General features: G+C 38.9%; 2 pseudogenes; both read left to right on the top strand.

Moving 5' to 3' along the window:
• The first annotated feature begins 769 nt into the window (after positions 1-769).
• On the top strand, positions 770-2,614 carry LOC114505178 (annotated as a pseudogene).
• A 4,633-nt stretch (positions 2,615-7,247) lies between these two features.
• On the top strand, positions 7,248-7,873 carry LOC114505332 (annotated as a pseudogene).
• Positions 7,874-9,780: the final 1,907 nt, after the last annotated feature.

Below are 9,780 nucleotides of genomic sequence, written 5' to 3'. Positions count from 1 at the left end.
ATCTTCCAAATTGCTGATTCAATCATCTGCTTCATGTAATCTGCTTTTAATTCCTTTCTTCATTTCAGATATTTCATTCTTCATTTCAACTTAGTTCTTATTCAAGATTTCTATGTTTTTTTTTTCATGCTTATGTAGCTCTCACTAAGTTCCTTGTATTTCTCACTAAGGTCCATAAGCATCCTTACAACCCTTACTTTGAACTCTATGTCTGATCAATTGTTTTCCTCAATTTCAATTAGTTCTTTTTTTCTGGAGATTCCTCCTTTTCTTTTGTTTTGGGGTTGTTTCATATTCCCCCCACTTTTGGTTATTCTTTTTGTTTGTTTCTACATTATTAGATAGATATGATTTGATTCCCTGCTTTTGTGGGGTGGCCTTATCTGGTACGAGTGCTGTGGGACTCAGTGGTGTAGCCTTCTTGATCTCCTGAGCTGAATGTTCTAGTAATACCCCTTATAATGTGGGATCTCCTTTGTATTTGGGTCTTGATTATTTTTGGCCAGTTTGTTGGTGGGTTTTCCCTTCCAGTTGGCTTAGTGAGAGGTTCAACTCCCACCACATCATGTACACTGTTGTACCGATTGTGACAGGACAAAGCAAAATACCACAGGAAACAAAACCCACACAAGCAAAAAGAAAAAGGAATTATAAAAGAGCAAAGAATACAATAATAAAAGTGAAAAGAGAAATAGAATATTACAAGAAGAACAAGAATACAGTAAGATCAAAGGAAAGAAAAATGATTATGAGAGGATAGAGGGTGGAGAAAGAATATGAGTAAGGAATGGAAACAGGGAATCACCAAAAAAGAACAAATAATAGGAAAAAATAAAATTTGCCATCTTGCAAGAGAGGGCCAAGGGCTTCCTCTCTGTTCCATGGCTAGCAGGAGCTGCACAAAGCCATGGTGGGGAACTTGGCAGCATTAGACTGCAGTGACCCAGAGTTCTGAGATTCCTTAGTATGATGACTCAAGCAGAAATTAAACTATGTTCTTTGTTGCTGCAAGAGCACTTTGGAAAGATCGTGGAAAAAATTGGAGTCCACCTAATCAGAACTGGCAGCCAGCCAATAAGAGTAATTGTCCATGACACAGGAACATCACTGGGCCAGGTTGAAAAAAAAGCCCTTCATGTCTTCATCCAACATAACCTGGTAATATATCAAGGGCACAGATATGGTATGGTGGAATATGAAGCCCAGTACAGCCAGGTGTTGCGAATGCTCAGGTATCCCCATTACATGTATACTGCCAAAACACTGTACAATGACACTGGAGAGCTGATTGTTGAGGAGTTGCTATTGAATGGCAAAATGACAATGTCAGCTCTCACAAAGAAAGTGGCAGACTGACTCACAGAAACTATGGAGGATGGCAAGACCATGGACTATGCTGAGGTATCAAGCACATTTGTGCGACTAGCAGACACACACTTTGTACAGCATTGCCTGTTGGTGCATGCCACTGAAAATTCAGACCATGGGCCACTTCCACATGCCCCCACTCTTGTCATCAATGAAAAGGACATGTACCTGGTTCCTAAACTGAGCTTAATAGTGAAAGGTAAAAGGAGGAGATCATCTGCGGATGATGCTACTGGCAAGCCCAAGGCCAAGAGATCAAAACATACCACAGATAACAAATAGCCCATTCCAGATGATGGAATGAAAACTTTGACAGATTGCACCAGCACCTCTGAGACCAAGCCATTGTCAGCTCAGTTGCCAAAAAGATGGACCAGACCAGCAGCAAGATTGTGAGGACCATGCTTCAGATGAGTGAGATTTCCACTTCCTCTAGCACCGCCACACCTAGCCATTGTCTTCCAATGAGATCTTCAGATCCCTACGTGTTGGCTACAACATCCCTAAGCAAGTTCTTGATCAATATCTCACTATGCCAGCATATGATCCACTAGAGTTTGTTGGAAAGTCTGGCAACAGTGGTGGAGGAATGTATATCATCAATCTGCATAAGGCTCTTGGATCCCTAGCCACAGCCAGTCTGGAGACCATTGTATAGGAGAGATGTGGGTCTCACTATGCCAGAATATTTCATCTAGTTTTGCAAAAGAAACACCTGGGACAGAAGCAAGTAGAAGACTTTTCAATGATAACAGCAAAGGAGGCAAAGGATATAATTTATAAGATGCTCTCAGAAAATTTCATATCACTCCAGGAAATTCCCAAAATGCCAGACCATGCCTCTTCCAGGACCTTCTATTTATATACAGTGAACATCCTGTCAGCTGCCTAAATGTTGCTGCACAGGTGCTACAAGAGCATAGCCAATTTGATAGAAAGGAGGAAATTTGAAACCCAAGAAAACAAGCATCTACTAGAAAAGTCTCAGAGGGTAGAAGCCATCATTGCATCTATGCAGGCTACGGGTGCAGAGGAGGCACAGCTACAAAAAATAGAGATGATCGCAGCCCCTGAATGCCAACAGCTAGAGGCTCTAAAACATAATGTCAACAAGTTGGATGGCAGTGAGATCCAGGTGAATGAAACTATCTTCTTGCTGGAGTCATACATAGAGAGTACCATGAAGAGACAATGACTGAAGGAAAGTCTTCCTCAAAGATATGGAAGGGTTAAAGGGGAAAATAAAGGAGGTTCCTGGATGCATTCTTTGCAGTGAATAAGTTAAAAAAAACAAATAGATAAATAAAATCAATAGGACAATGAAGTAAGGAGACAAAATGGAGTAAGAAAAGGGAAGAGTAGAATACGAGATTTTAAAAAAAGAGAGAAAAATTAAGAAAAATTGAAGAAAAATGGTATAAAGCTAAGCAAAAGACAAAATAATTAAAATGATGAAAAAAGAACAAAGTGTAATTCATCACAGCAGAGTTTAATGCTTGCCTGCTAGTCCTCCCTCTGGATACAACTCTAATGTTGTCTGAAGCTGGTGCAAGCCAATGTCGGATGCTGTCCAGTCTAGCTTTAGGCACTCTGTTCAAAGCTACAAGTGATCCATGGTTTGTGGCTACTTCCTTTGGGCTTGGCTGTGTCCAAGATGGGCCTCAGTGCTCTATAAGTATGGCTTTTTATCAGGACAGGGTGCAGGGGTGGGTATAGTAATGACTGAAGGCACTGCCTGAAATGCCTTCACCTGCCTGGGCCTGTGGTCCTGCCATTAGTTTCAGTCTAGCCACTGATCATCTGTTTCTGAGAGGCTCCTGGTGGAATCAGAAGGATGGGGCTCCTGGATCTCTTGTGGGAGATGATGTTCAGACTTCAGGGAAGATGGTGGTTGTGTTCACACATATGTCTGTCCCAAATTATTTCCCTGAACTCAGCTGGGCAAAGCCTCTGAGAGGACAGTGATTGGGGCCTCCAGAACCCCAAGTTTTGGTTTGCCAGAAACCAGCAGGGAGTTCCTACACTGTCTAATGAAGGGAAAACACCAATCTGGATCTCAGGAAAGTGTATGGAATGGCCATGCCCTAAAGTCAGTCTTTAACACCCCTGATTCCACTTATGTTGCTATCTCCTCAGCAGGGGATAAGATGCAGGTTGGGGATTAAAAAAAAATAGAAAATGTTTTTAAAAAAGATCCAGGATGGAGCAAGCAGGATTCCAGAGGTTGTGACAAGTGTGACTCCAGAAGATGGAACTAGGAGGCTTCTACAGGCTGGGGTGAGCAGTTTCCCACAGGGTGGGGTAAATGTTTCTCCCCTTGGGGGAGCTCTCTATTCTCAAGAAAAAATGGCTGCTGTGGTATTGTGTTGTATCCTAGCAACAGGAACCCAGCATCCATTCCATTCCCCCACACCTCTCCCCAAAGCCTCCCACTCCAGACTCTCCTTCTGTGATTGCAGACTGTGCTGCCCACCCTTTGCCCCAAGCCCAAGGTGGGTGGCTGGGAACATGAAACGTGTGCATTAGCCCCTTAGAACAAAAGGCAGAAAAGAAAGAAAAGAAAAGAAAGAAAAGAAAAGAAAAGAAAAGAAAAGAAAAGAAAAGAAAAGAAAAGAAAAGAAAAGAAAAGAGGGAAGGAAGGAGAGGGAAGGAGGGAAGGGAAGGGAAGGGAAGGGAAGGGAAGGAAGGGAAGGGAAGGAAAAGAAAAAAAAAGAAAGAAAAGAAAGAAGAAAAGAAAAGAAAGAAAAGAAAAGAAAAGAAAAGAAAAGAAAAGAAAAGAAAAGAAAAAAGAAAAAAGAAAAGTGGCGGCTTTGTCTCCAGCAGGCTCCGTCTTTCTCTAGTGGGCAAAAAAACCCCCATGGCCTTTCACTAATGGATGCTGTGTGGGAGGGTGATTCCAACACTGGCACTTGGTGCGTAGGAGCCCAGTCTGAGGTCCAGGCTTCACTCCTCTGTAGGTGAAGCTCCCACAGCTGTGCAGCCACATCAGCCCACTGTTGCAAAAGCCGTGTTGGCCACATTTGTATCCCTGCCCTGTTTACCAGTCTTGAGGCAGTTTCTGCCCATCCTTGGTGAAGTACCTCCTCTTCAGGTAGTCTTTAGTTGTTTATGTTGGGTTGATGTTCCTCTCTTTATTTTTATTTTCAGCTTGGTTCCAGTAGGAGGTGCGAGATAAGTCTACTCTGTCACAATCTTGCCACTCCTGCCTCAGTTTTCTGACTACACCTTCCTGCTGTGAATCAGCACTGTCCCCAGCGAATCAATTTAAGGAGTAATGCCAAAGTGCTTTTCTTTTCAGTGTTTATCCATGGGAATGTCTAAGAGTAAAGCTTAGACAGGGCAATGTAATCTTAAATTCAATCACTCTCATCAAATGCATATAGCGTATATGAGCATCATGGCAAGAAGATGGAGAACTTTAATTAAACTTCCAAAAGATATCTCAGCTCAAATTTTGGAATAATAAATATTGGCTTTGTGAGTTAGGCTAGGTACTTAACCACTCTAAGTCTATTTCTGCTTTCTAAAAACAAAGTTGGGGCAGAGGATAATATTTCATAGGGCTGTTGTAAAGATCAAATAAAATAATTCATGTAAATAATACAGCACAACTCACAGAATAGAAGAAAATATTTCCAAATTATATATTTGATTGATGTGTTTTTATCCAAAATATATAGAGAGTTCTTACAAGTCAGTGATTAAAAGATAAATAACCCAACTTAAAATGGGCAAAAGATCTTAATACACTTTTCTCCCAGGAAGATATACAAATGGCAGACAAGCATATTAAAGATGTTTGACATCATTGGTCATCAGGGCTGCAAACCAAAGGGTCACCAGTTCAATTTCCAGTCAGGGCTCATGCCTGGGTTGCAGGCCAGGTTCCCCTGTCACACCATTGTTTCTATCCCTCTCTTTCTCCTTCCCTTCCTCTCTTCCATAAAATAAATAAAATTTAAAAAAATATTATGTGGTAGGCAAAAGAAAAAAGAAAAATGCAGCACATTATGTGGAACCCAGTAAATGCTTGTTAAGTGGCAGATGTTATTATATTATTATTATTCTAATACCATCATTTACTATATTCCCTGACAAATTTAGTTTACCAGTGCAAAATCAATCCATGACAAATTTAAACTACTAGAAAGAAATTAAATGTGACCAACAAATCCTAATGATTAAGAGAATAATCTTTGGAACCAGACAACTATGGATTTACCATCACTCACATATGACCTTGAGCACATTAGTGTCTTTGTTTCCTTGTCTGTAAAATGGAGGTAATAATAACACCCAGCTCATATAAATATTGTTAAGAGTGCATAAACTAAGGTATGTGCTAAAGTAAAAGTAGAACATAATCGTTCTCAGAAAAAATTATGTCTTCCTTTCTCAAGCCAATTTCCCACATGTTCTAATCTCCCCAAAAGCTCTTTTCAATTTTTATATGCTTAAAATGTTTATTTTAAATGTCAAACTTTTTCTGGAAGTAAAAAGCTTCCAATAAATGGTTCACTACTTCAATATTTTCAGCTGTCAAAACATCAATTATTTCAAAGACTACATTCTTATTCTCATTGTCCTCTACTGATAACTTGTTGATAGGTAAAGTCACTGATGCTGGTTGAGTTAGCACGTATTCTTCACTTTAATCAGCCAGCTGTGTATCTTTGCCTTTGTCTTGGCTACTGGTAAGAAAATTAGTCATTGAAAAGTTAATGAAATAAATGTGACTCAATGATATGGCTATCAACATTAGAAATGGAAACTACTACCAGCTAATCCAAGATTGCATTATTGTGAAGTCTTCTACTCCTAAGGGCTTTTTTTTTTTTCAAGTTTACTGAAAACCAGTGACCTTATGTAATTAAAGAAAAAATAAGACCTTAAAGAATATGTCAAGATGTGCTTGGAAATCAATACAGAGTTACTTTTAACAGAAAGAAAAGAACACGAAACCTCCACAAAAACCCTGCTGGAACAAATCATGTTCTTCGCTCCAGGGATTAAAGAGAAGAACAATTTTGTCACAACTATATATCATCCATCCAGATGTGTGACTTTTTCCCCCAATCTGTGAAACCTAAAAATTTCATTCTATGAACTAGAAACACATTCATTGAATTTAAAGATAACCATATGTACTTTTGCAATCAAGCCTAAATTATATACTATGGTGGAATAAAATACATTTGTATACCTTACAACTTTATTCAGAAATTCAGCATAGGAATTGGCTATAAAATTCTCAGATTTCCTATATCACTTCCAAGTTATATGTTGGTTCTTGGATTTTAACTGTTTTAAACTAACAGAAACATTTATAAAAGCAAAACACATTTCAGGCAGTTTTAGGGAAACCTCTGTCCCACGGCAAGTCTCTATACTGGAAATGGCACATGTCAAGTTCCTTACTTTTTTGCCAGGGTGTAAGCACATGCCAGGCTACTGTAGGAATTTAAATCCTCAGAAGAAATGCCATGAAGTTGCCTCTGAGAACAAGTTGATCTGAAGGTCATCGAGATTATTCCTGAGAGGAAGATCTTTTCAAAGTTTCACTCTGACCTACACAAGTTAATAACATTATTTCTTCCCAGTCTTCCTGTGCCCAATAACAGAGAATGTGTGCCCAATTGGGCCACATTCACAGCCTCAGATTTACTGTTCTCTGCTTGGCTTTATCTCCTCTGAAATGCCTCTGTTCATTCCTTTACTGGACCATGCCAATATCACTACCACATAAGTGGTTTCTCTCTCAAAGTCCTCAAGGTCACTTCATTTTGCCCCACCGTTATGACAATACCTTGAACAGTTTCTTTATGTTAATAGGTAATGTCATGAGAGCTAACATTGATTGAGCCTTTACCATGCACAAAACACTATTCTAAGCACTTCACATGTGTTATCTTAATTCATCTTCCCGACAATCCCAAGTAGAGTTTACTATTAGCTCCCTTTTACCAAGAAAACTTAAGTTCAGAAAGGATAGATGAAGATGGTGCCCAAGGTGAAGAAGGAAGCCCCTGCCCCTCCCAAAGTTGAATCCAAGGCAAAGGCTTTGAAGGCAAAGAAAGCAGTGCTGAAAGGTGTCCACAGCCACAAAAAGAAGAAGATCCACATGTTACCCACCTTCCAGAAGCCTAAGACACTATGGCTCTGAAGGCAGCATAAGTATCCTCGGAAGAGCGCCCCCAGGAGAAACAAGCTTGACCACTATGCCATCAAGTTCCCCCTGACTACCAAGTCAGTCTTGAAGAAGACAGAAGACAACAGCACACTTGTGTTTATTGTGGATGTCAAGGCCAACCAGCACCAGATCAAACAGAGTGAGGAAGCTCTATGACATTGACATAGGTAAACACCCTGGTGAACACCCTGATCAAGCCTGATGGGGAGAAGAAGGCATATGTTCGACTGGCTCCAGACTATGATGCTTTGGATGCTGCCAATAGAACTGGGATCCTCTAAACTGAGTCCAGCTGGCTAATTCTAAATATAAAAATGTTATACTGTTATACTAAAAAAAAAGATAGGATATATGTTTATAGCATATATGGTACATGTTGTTTGCCAAAGTACACAGAATTGGAAGTAGCAGAGTTGCTGTTTGTAGTCAGATTTTATTATTCAACATGTTATACAATACTGTCTCATTCATTTTTCATGTTTTGCTCAATTTTAAATGAAAAACATAGTATCCTATTTTAATTACATTTATTGATTTCTACTGCAGCAGAAACAAACTGCTTCATGAAATATGAGACATAAGATATATTGCATATGTCTTCTTTGATTTGTTCTATTTTTAAAATAAAATCAAATCTAGAAAATTAGAGATTAGAGATTAGGAGAAATAAAGAAGATATTACTGGATAGTGTGCCTGATAAATTAATAGCATGGCTTTTCTTGCTCCCCAGTGGAACAGTTGAATTGTGGTCCTCCATGATTTTTCCAGAACTGTTGCTATAGGAGGCTGTAGAGGTCTCCTTCTCAATGATTATTCTCAGCATTGAGCCCTACCATAGCCACCACTGCTCTCCAAACTTCAGTATCAAGTAGCCCACCTCCACCACAGTCACTGATATCCAAGGACCTGACACCTCAAAATACATGTATGTTTCAAAACTGCAGTGCTCTTCTTGCAGGAAAATACAAAGTACAAAGTGAAATCAGTACAAGTATTTTTCCCTAGTCTGAAAGAGTTAACCTTCTTTTTGAGCTCTCCAAACTATATAGCTTCCAAACCTCTCCCTTAAGGTTGGTTAGACTAATCTTAATTATTTTTTAGGACTAGATTAGATGTTGTAAACTTTACTTCTAGAAGCCAGATGTAGAAACTCCAGTCAAACTATAGTTCTACAAGCCAAATGAAGATGCCTCTTTGAAAGCCTTCACATTGTTCTTTATTTTTTCTTTAATTTTAACATTAGTTTCCAACAATGAAAAATTAGGAGCTCTATTGTAAAATTTTCCTCTTTCTGTCCCCAAAGTTCTGTCAACACTAGTGCACATTCCTCTCAAGGCAAGATCTCCTGAATCCGACAGTAACTGGTCTATTTAGATGGGCTGTGAACACTAGTTCACCTTCTGGCTACTTTATTTTCTTAGAGGAACTGCCTGAACTCTACAGGAATTTGAGTTTGTGACTTTGAATCTAAGGTTTTTAAACAAAAATATGTTTAGGGTTGACTTTAGAACACCTGGAACTTCTGATTTTATTTTTGCAGGGGGGCCGGTTACTAGAACATAAAAGAGCTGTTAACATACCTCTACCCAAGGATACACCCATGTATTAGTAGTGAAGTCCGGACTAGCACTCCTGGGATTAGTAGATACAATACCTAAGACATAACAGGTACTCTGTTAGTATTTTCTGAATGTATGGAAATATTTTTCTTTCTTTTCATTAGTGTCAAATGTGATGAGAAAAAAAAAGTACCAAGTAATTTTTCACTAATTAATCCAGTTGGCACCAGTAAAATTAGGACATTTTTTCTGAAGTTAATTGATCATACATGTTTCCTCTGGGAGTTACCTAACCAAATCTTTGCCCATTTTCCTATTGGGACATTTATATTTTTCTTATTGTTTTTGAAAAGGGTTAGGGTCACTTCATATATTAATTCGTATATCCCTTTTTTCTGGTCATTCACCTTTTCATTTTATCTGTGCTTTTATATAAGTCACTTTAATTATTTTTATGCAGAAAGAGCACTGCAGTTTTGAAACACAATCACTAATGATGATGATGACAATAATAATATCAATAGATGTGCATTCCTGTATTATTTTCACTACACTGTGAACAATGGTAATGACACAACAAACAATCTAAGTACCCGGCTGCTGGGATTACACTGATTACAGGTGAAAGTACTCAGGAAATAAAGAAAGTAAATTTCTGCCTC

The sequence above is a fragment of the Phyllostomus discolor genome, chromosome X, assembly GCF_004126475.2.
Source record: "Phyllostomus discolor isolate MPI-MPIP mPhyDis1 chromosome X, mPhyDis1.pri.v3, whole genome shotgun sequence".
Lineage (NCBI taxonomy): Eukaryota > Metazoa > Chordata > Mammalia > Chiroptera > Phyllostomidae > Phyllostomus > Phyllostomus discolor.
The sequence above is the reverse complement of the archived record's forward strand: the minus strand, read 5'-3'. Positions and strand labels throughout refer to the sequence as shown.